Raw genomic sequence first — 7,706 nt, 5'->3', positions numbered from 1 at the left:
TTATTCCTTATCAGGAACTCTCTAGCTTCCTGTTTTTGGGAACATGACAAGGTATCTGGAATTGTGACCTCAGGAATCAGAGGGGACTCAGTACCCTTAGGCGTTACCGGGATGGACCTTGCAGTTAAAGCTCTGGAAGGATAGACTGGCGTTAACAGGTTTACATGGTAAACCTGCTTGGGCTTTCTCAGACTCCTCCAGTTCTCCTGCCATAACCGATAGAGGAAAACCCGGGGAGCCCTGAGAGGAATCCCCTGTACCCACCTTGTCAGTAGTGGCCAGGAGTTCTGGCTCTGCCACTGAGTCAGGTACTGCGACCGGGTCGGGACGATCCCACAGTTTCCAAAACGTAGGGAAGTCCCTACCAATGATGGCCCTGTGCACCAAGTTGGGGACAAGTCCAACCTGATGGGTCACCGTACCTAAGCCAGTTTTAAACCAAACAGTGGTTATAGGGTACTCCCTGGTATCCCCATGAATACAGGTCACAGCAATTTTTTTAGCATGACAATTCACAGGTTCAATCATTTCAGCTGTAACCAAAGTCACTAGACTTCCACTAGATAGTCCAGCAAGGCTGTAATAGGCTTATCATTAACAGTCATTTGGCACATTGGTTTTCCCATATTTGGCGCTGCAGCGCATGAAACAGCTGCAAACATAGACTGTCTCCTAATGGAAAAAAAATAAAAAATCGCACTGCATCGGTTCATCTGTCAATGGACAATTTGCTGAAACATGTCCCAGTTCTTGGCAACAAAAACACCTGACGTTTCCCCAGTTTGGTTTGCTGACAGGCAGGGGAAGGCTGGCAGCCTTTGGCCTGGGGGGCAAGTCCAGTCAAGTGGCCCATTGAACCCCCGAATCAGCTCGCCATCCATCTACACCACATTCCCCATACAGAAAGGGAGGGAGACTGCTCCACATTGCTCCAGAGAGAGAGAGACTGCTTGCAACTGCCGGTCACTCTCTCTGTGCGGGCAATGTGAAGCGGTCACTCTCTGTGCGGGCAGCGTGAAGCGGTCACTCTCTGTGCGGGCAGCGTGAAGCGGTCACTCTCTGTGCGGGCAGCGTGAAGCGGTCACTCTCTGTGCGGGCAGCGTGAAGCGGTCACTCTCTGTGCGGGCAGCGTGAAGCGGTCACTCTCTGTGCGGGCAGCGTGAAGCGGTCACTCTCTGTGCGGGCAGCGTGAAGCGGTCACTCTCTGTGCGGGCAGCGTGAAGCGGTCACTCTCTGTGCGGGCAGCGTGAAGCGGTCACTCTCTCTGTGCGGGCAGCGTGAATCGGTCACTCTCTCTGTGCAGGCTGTGTGAAGCGGTTACTCTCTCTATGCAGGCAATGTAAAGTAGTTACTCTCTCTATGCAGGCAATGTAAAGTAGTTACTCTGTCTGTGCAGGCAGTGTGAAGCAGTAACTCTCTGTGCAGGCAGTGTGAAGCAGTCACTCTCTCTGTGCAGGCAGTGTGAAGCAGTCACTCTCTCTGTGCAGGCAGTGTGAAGCAGTCACTCTCTCTGTGCAGGCAGTGTGAAGCAGTCACTCTCTCTGTGCAGGCAGTGTGAAGCAGTCACTCTCTCTGTGCAGGCAGTGTGAAGCAGTCACTCTCTCTGTGCAGGCAGTGTGAAGCAGTCACTCTCTCTGTGCAGGCAGTGTGAAGCAGTCACTCTCTCTGTGCAGGCAGTGTGAAGCAGTCACTCTCTCTGTGCAGGCAGTGTGAAGCAGTCACTCTCTCTGTGCAGGCAGTGTGAAGCAGTCACTCTCTCTGTGCAGGCAGTGTGAAGCAGTCACTCTCTCTGTGCAGGCAGTGTGAAGCAGTCACTCTCTCTGTGCAGGCAGTGTGAAGCAGTCACTCTCTGTGCAGGCAGTGTGAAGCAGTCACTCTCTGTGCAGGCAGTGTGAAGCAGTCACTCTCTGTGCAGGCAGTGTGAAGCGTTCACTCTCTGTGCAGGCAGTGTGAAGCGATCACTCTCTGTGCAGGCAGTGTGAAGCGGCCACTCTCTGTGCAGGCAGTGTGAAGCGGTCACTCTCTGTGCAGGCAGTGTGAAGCGGTCACTCTCTCTGTGCAGGAAGTGTGAAGCGGTCACTCTCTCTGTGCAGGCAGTGTGAAGCGGTCACTCTCTCTGTGCAAGCAGTGTGAAGCGGTCACTCTCTCTGTGCAAGCAGTGTGAAGCGGTCACTCTCTCTGTGCAAGCAGTGTGAAGCGGTCACTCTCTCTGTGCAAGCAGTGTGAAGCGGTCACTCTCTCTGTGCAGGCAGTGTGAAGCGGTCACTCTCTGTGTGCAAGCAGTGTGAAGCGGTCACTCTCTCTGTGCAGGCAGTGTGAAGCGGTCACTCTCTGTATTAGACTGTAAGACTGCAGGAAGATGAAGAGAAGACTAAAGACTGCTGTCACTGCTACCACACTAAGTGCTACCTGTGGAGTGTGGAGCTTCTCTGGTGAGTGAGCGCCACACCACTGGGCAAGCCAAGCCAGCAGAGTAGCCGAGAGTCACAGCGAGTTCAGCAGGCTAAACATGCAAGTCCTGCTTTCTCCCTGGCATGACCACCAGATTAACCAGGGTGCAGGCTTCTCTTGTGTCAATTGCGGGTAGTGAGAAAAGCACATGCAGGTGCACACCGGAGCACCAGCCAGATTAAGGGCATTGTGGGCCTGGTGCTGCAGTGGAGCAGGTTTAGGAGTGGCAGGAATATGAAGCAAGTAACGTCATATCCCAGCTCTCCTCTTACTGGCCACGCTCCCATGTTTCCAGGAGCCTGTGCTAGCTTGTGCCCAGACTTGGTCGCATTCACACAGGTGTAATGCTACGGAAGCCTGGCACTTGATTTACTAAGCATCCATAAGAGCCATGTGTGGGTGTGTGCTCTGAGATGAAAGTTTTCAAACCATCAGAATACAGAGGACAGTTATCGCAGCCAGCAGTGATTGCAAAAAAATAAATAGACACGCTGGTTGTATTGTCAAACAACGAAATGATTCAAACCTCCATCAGTACCCCATTAATTGACACCTCATCCCTTTTTAGAAATATCAAAAAAGGTTTTTTTTAAAGGTAAACCAAGCCTAAGAGAGTGGGATGTTAACGGTGCAATAAATCAAACTATATTCATATTAAAAAAATTACAAAATTTATTTATACATAGTTCATAAAAACAGAGCAGTGATCTGTATAATCATACTGAGGTTATATACAACTTTGTGGTCCAATAGATGGTAAAGTTGAGGTAGTTGCGATTGATTTATCCCGACATGTTTCGCTTAATGCTTCATCAGAGGATAAGCCAACTACCAACATAATAAATTCAAAAAGAGAAAACATAGATTAATTACACAAAGTACATTTCATTATACATAGTTCATACAGGTAATCGGCATATATAGTGTTTAAAGGACACGAGTAAGGTTCAAAAAAATGATGGAAATATGCTCACCCCCATTTTACCGACCCATTCGTACCCCAGGAAAAGTTATATGACTACCAGATGGATAGAAGAATGCAGGGCAACAAGTACAGCAGCCAGGCAATATAGCTGGAGAGGGCATAGACGGCGGCTAATTGGGACAGAAAAATTATATCATATGTCAGCCTACTATTTATACATAAGAGCTATGTTGTTATTTTATTTTATACTATAGTCAATATATAGGAGTAACCTATAGCCTTTTTAAAAAAATATTTTATTCTAGTATAGCAGTCATTTTCAAATTTTTTGCATTTTTAATTTAAATAAATATTTTATACTAGTGGGGCCCAATTACTTTTTATTTAAATACATCCACTTACATTTACTGACGATAAAGTAGAGTTTCCTTAATATGTTTTATTTCCCAGATTTTATATTATGTCCACCAAAGTATATAGGGAATTCTCCTTCAAATTAAGATAAGCCCAGAATGATAGCACACTCACATGGGCTCTACAACCTGTTTGCACGATATCTAGGAAGGAAAAATGCATTTACCATTAATTAAAGTGTGAAAAAAGAAAGAAATTCATTCTCAGCAATAAAATGTTAAAGTTACTAACCAGCCAGCAAACGTGGACCTCCTCCTAGCACGGCTCCCCCACAATAGAGCCGAATGTTTTGTGTCCCAATATATATACCGCCGTCCATCGAGCCGGCGTCTGACGTCACCGGCTCGATGCGGACGTAAACAGCGGCAGTGCGCATGCGCGAGAGAGCCATTAGGGGAATCTGGAGACTACATTTCCCACAAGGCCTCGGTGCAAACACCGGTATTCAGGGAAACGTATAGGAGGGGACAGCCAGAGCGCAGCTAATGCAATGCTCTGGCTAGCACCCTCATATTGCTCCAAGAGTGTATGTTTCCCTGTCTCGCACGCAGGGATCACCGCTAACCGGTGGGCAACCCGCCAAACCAGATAAAATCCGATCCAGTAAAGGTGCCCTCGGGCGTCCATATGCTCCTCTCCAATGCCAAAGTGCCAAAAGCTGCCGACCAGGAGTCATGCATCATAATTACATGCGATACTCAAACAATCATGAGTCGCATGACAGACCACACATGGGGAATGGAAATTGTTTTTAAATAAAAGCCGGGGGAGCAAAGAGATATATGTTTATATACCCCAATATATCAATCGGTGCAATCGCGATAATGGACCAAATTAATCGCGAAATCCGTATATATATTTATTAGAAAACCCCATTTCGTGTCCCAAAAACAAAATTCACAGTCTATTTTAATATCAATAATCTAGGATATCACAGACAACTATAAATATATCCGATATATCAGAATGATATATAATTATGTAAATAATAATTAATAAAAAACAGGACAAAACAAAACAAAACTAAACAAGGGAAAAACACAGCAAATATCCCCCCCCCCCCCCCCCCACACCCCACCCAGACCAAAGATCCTCAAAGAAAGGATCGATAACTCAAATTTTCATTAAACCCAGGGAATATTATTGCCTTTAACTTATATATCCATCTTGCTTCTATTTGTAAAAGTTTTTTGTCAACACTCCCCCCTCTTGAAGAGAGTGGGACATGATCTAAAGCCTGGAATCTAATATAGTCTGGGTTAAAGTCATGATGTAGGCCTATATGCCTACCAATTGCTGTGGTCATTTTTCTATTAAGAATTGGTTTTATATGGTCTCTCATCCGTATTGCGAAGGCTCTTTTTGTTTTGCCTATGTAAAATCCTCCACACCGGCACTGCGCCAAATACACTATGCCAAGTGTGGAGCAGGTCACACAGGATTTTAATTGGTGCCAATTTCCATTTGGTAATTTAAATCTACTACAGCTAGCCATATATCTGCACATATCACAATGTCCGCATGGGTAGGAGCCAAATTTCCCTATTTTGGGTTCATTATCACAGTCAATATAATGACTATGTACCAAACGGTCCTTCAAAGAGGGAGCCCGTTTGTAGGTGATCTCAGGGTATTCATTAACATATTTCTTCACAACTGGGTCGGCCAATAATAGAGGCCAAAATGTCTGTATTATATCTCTAAATTTTTTATTTTGATTAGAATGTTGGGTAACTAATCTTACAGTTTTAGCTATTTTAGCAGGTTTTTTAGTAAAAATAAGGGTATTTCTATCTTTCTGTTGGACTAGATTATATGCTTTTTTCAGGCATTTATGGGTATATCCACGTACTATTAGCCTATCATGTAACTCTCTAGCTGCTAATTTATAATCTGATTCCTGACTGCAATTTCGTTTGAGCCTGAGATACTGACTATACGGTATAGATCTTATCAGAGATGGTGGATGTGAGCTTTTGGCATGTAGAATAGTATTTCCAGCCGTCGGTTTCCTAAAGATAGAGGAGGTCAATAGGCCTTCAGAGTCAACATGGATCTTTAGGTCTAAAAATTCCACCTCCCTTCTGTCATATTTGAGAGTAAAATAGAGGTTATAGTCATTAATCAAAATTTGTTGAAAAAATTGGTTTAATTCAATTTCAGTTCCAGACCAAAAAATAAGAATATCATCCAAATACCTATACCAGGCAAGGACCTTTTCAATCATTGGTATCATATCTTCTCGCGAAAATAGTTCTTTTTCCCATCCCCCCAGGTACAGGTTGGCATACGATGGGGCACATTTGGTCCCCATCGCAACCCCCTGCACCTGGAGGTAATGGGTCTGATCAAACTGGAAAATATTGTGTCTAAGCACAAAATTCAACAGTTCAACTACAAAGTCTGTATATTTAGCACCTCGAGGGCCTCTTTCGCTGAGGAATGTCCGCACAACTTCCACCCCCCTATCATGGGGGATGGCGTTGTAGAGACACTCCACATCGACCGTGACAAGCCAGCAATCTGGGGGTAAAGACATTCCCTCAATTGTTTTTTTGTGGACGGCGGTATATATATTGGGACACAAAACATTCGGCTCTATTGTGGGGGAGCCGTGCTAGGAGGAGGTCCACGTTTGCTGGCTGGTTAGTAACTTTAACATTTTATTGCTGAGAATGAATTTCTTTCTTTTTTCACACTTTAATTAATGGTAAATGCATTTTTCCTTCCTAGATATCGTGCAAACAGGTTGTAGAGCCCATGTGAGTGTGCTATCATTCTGGGCTTATCTTAATTTGAAGGAGAATTCCCTATATACTTTGGTGGACATAATATAAAATCTGGGAAATAAAACATATTAAGGAAACTCTACTTTATCGTCAGTAAATGTAAGTGGATGTATTTAAATAAAAAGTAATTGGGCCCCACTAGTATAAAATATTTATTTAAATTAAAAATGCAAAAAATTTGAAAATGACTGCTATACTAGAATAAAATATTTTTTTAAAAAGGCTATAGGTTACTCCTATATATTGACTATAGTATAAAATAAAATAACAACATAGCTCTTATGTATAAATAGTAGGCTGACATATGATATAATTTTTCTGTCCCAATTAGCCGCCGTCTATGCCCTCTCCAGCTATATTGCCTGGCTGCTGTACTTGTTGCCCTGCATTCTTCTATCCATCTGGTAGTCATATAACTTTTCCTGGGGTACGAATGGGTCGGTAAAATGGGGGTGAGCATATTTCCATCATTTTTTTGAACCTTACTCGTGTCCTTTAAACACTATATATGCCGATTACCTGTATGAACTATGTATAATGAAATGTACTTTGTGTAATTAATCTATGTTTTCTCTTTTTGAATTTATTATGTTGGTAGTTGGCTTATCCTCTGATGAAGCATTAAGCGAAACATGTCGGGATAAATCAATCGCAACTACCTCAACTTTACCATCTATTGGACCACAAAGTTGTATATAACCTCAGTATGATTATACAGATCACTGCTCTGTTTTTATGAACTATGTATAAATAAATTTTGTAATTTTTTTAATATGAATATAGTTTGATTTATTGCACCGTTAACATCCCACTCTCTTAGGCTTGGTTTACCTTTAAAAAAAACCTTTTTTGATATTTCTAAAAAGGGATGAGGTGTCAATTAATGGGGTACTGATGGAGGTTTGAATCATTTCGTTGTTTGACTTTACAATTAGCGTTTCAATACGCATTTTGCTCTTCTTGATTCAACCTTAGTCAGTACAATAATTTATTGTTAATCTTGAAATGATTTAACTATATATATTATTGTGATTTAGTGTTTGTATTTTATACAGGACGATTTGTATCCCCTTTTTTTTTTTTTTTTTTTTCCCCCCTTTTTTCCCCCCCTTTTCTCTTCCCCCTCC

At 43.1% G+C, this 7,706-nt stretch overlaps 2 long non-coding RNA genes across 2 annotated transcripts; one reads left to right on the top strand and one right to left on the bottom strand.

The window, feature by feature from the left end:
* Positions 1–3,110: 3,110 nt before the first annotated feature.
* LOC143990227 (uncharacterized) lies at positions 3,111–4,729 on the bottom strand. The gene is made up of 2 exons (XR_013277230.1): positions 3,779–4,729; positions 3,111–3,546 (listed from the first exon to the last, which is right to left on the bottom strand). It is a non-coding gene; the product is annotated as an uncharacterized LOC143990227 (long non-coding RNA).
* A 1,726-nt stretch (positions 4,730–6,455) lies between these two features.
* LOC143990226 (uncharacterized) lies at positions 6,456–7,346 on the top strand. Its single transcript, XR_013277229.1, has 2 exons — positions 6,456–6,678; positions 6,911–7,346. It is a non-coding gene; the product is annotated as an uncharacterized LOC143990226 (long non-coding RNA).
* Positions 7,347–7,706: the final 360 nt, after the last annotated feature.

Source organism: Lithobates pipiens, unplaced genomic scaffold, assembly GCF_037356315.1.
Source record: "Lithobates pipiens isolate NorthernLeopardFrog02 unplaced genomic scaffold, aLitPip1_a1.2 Scaffold_18, whole genome shotgun sequence".
Lineage (NCBI taxonomy): Eukaryota > Metazoa > Chordata > Amphibia > Anura > Ranidae > Lithobates > Lithobates pipiens.
This window is presented reverse-complemented; position numbering and strand designations above follow the sequence as displayed.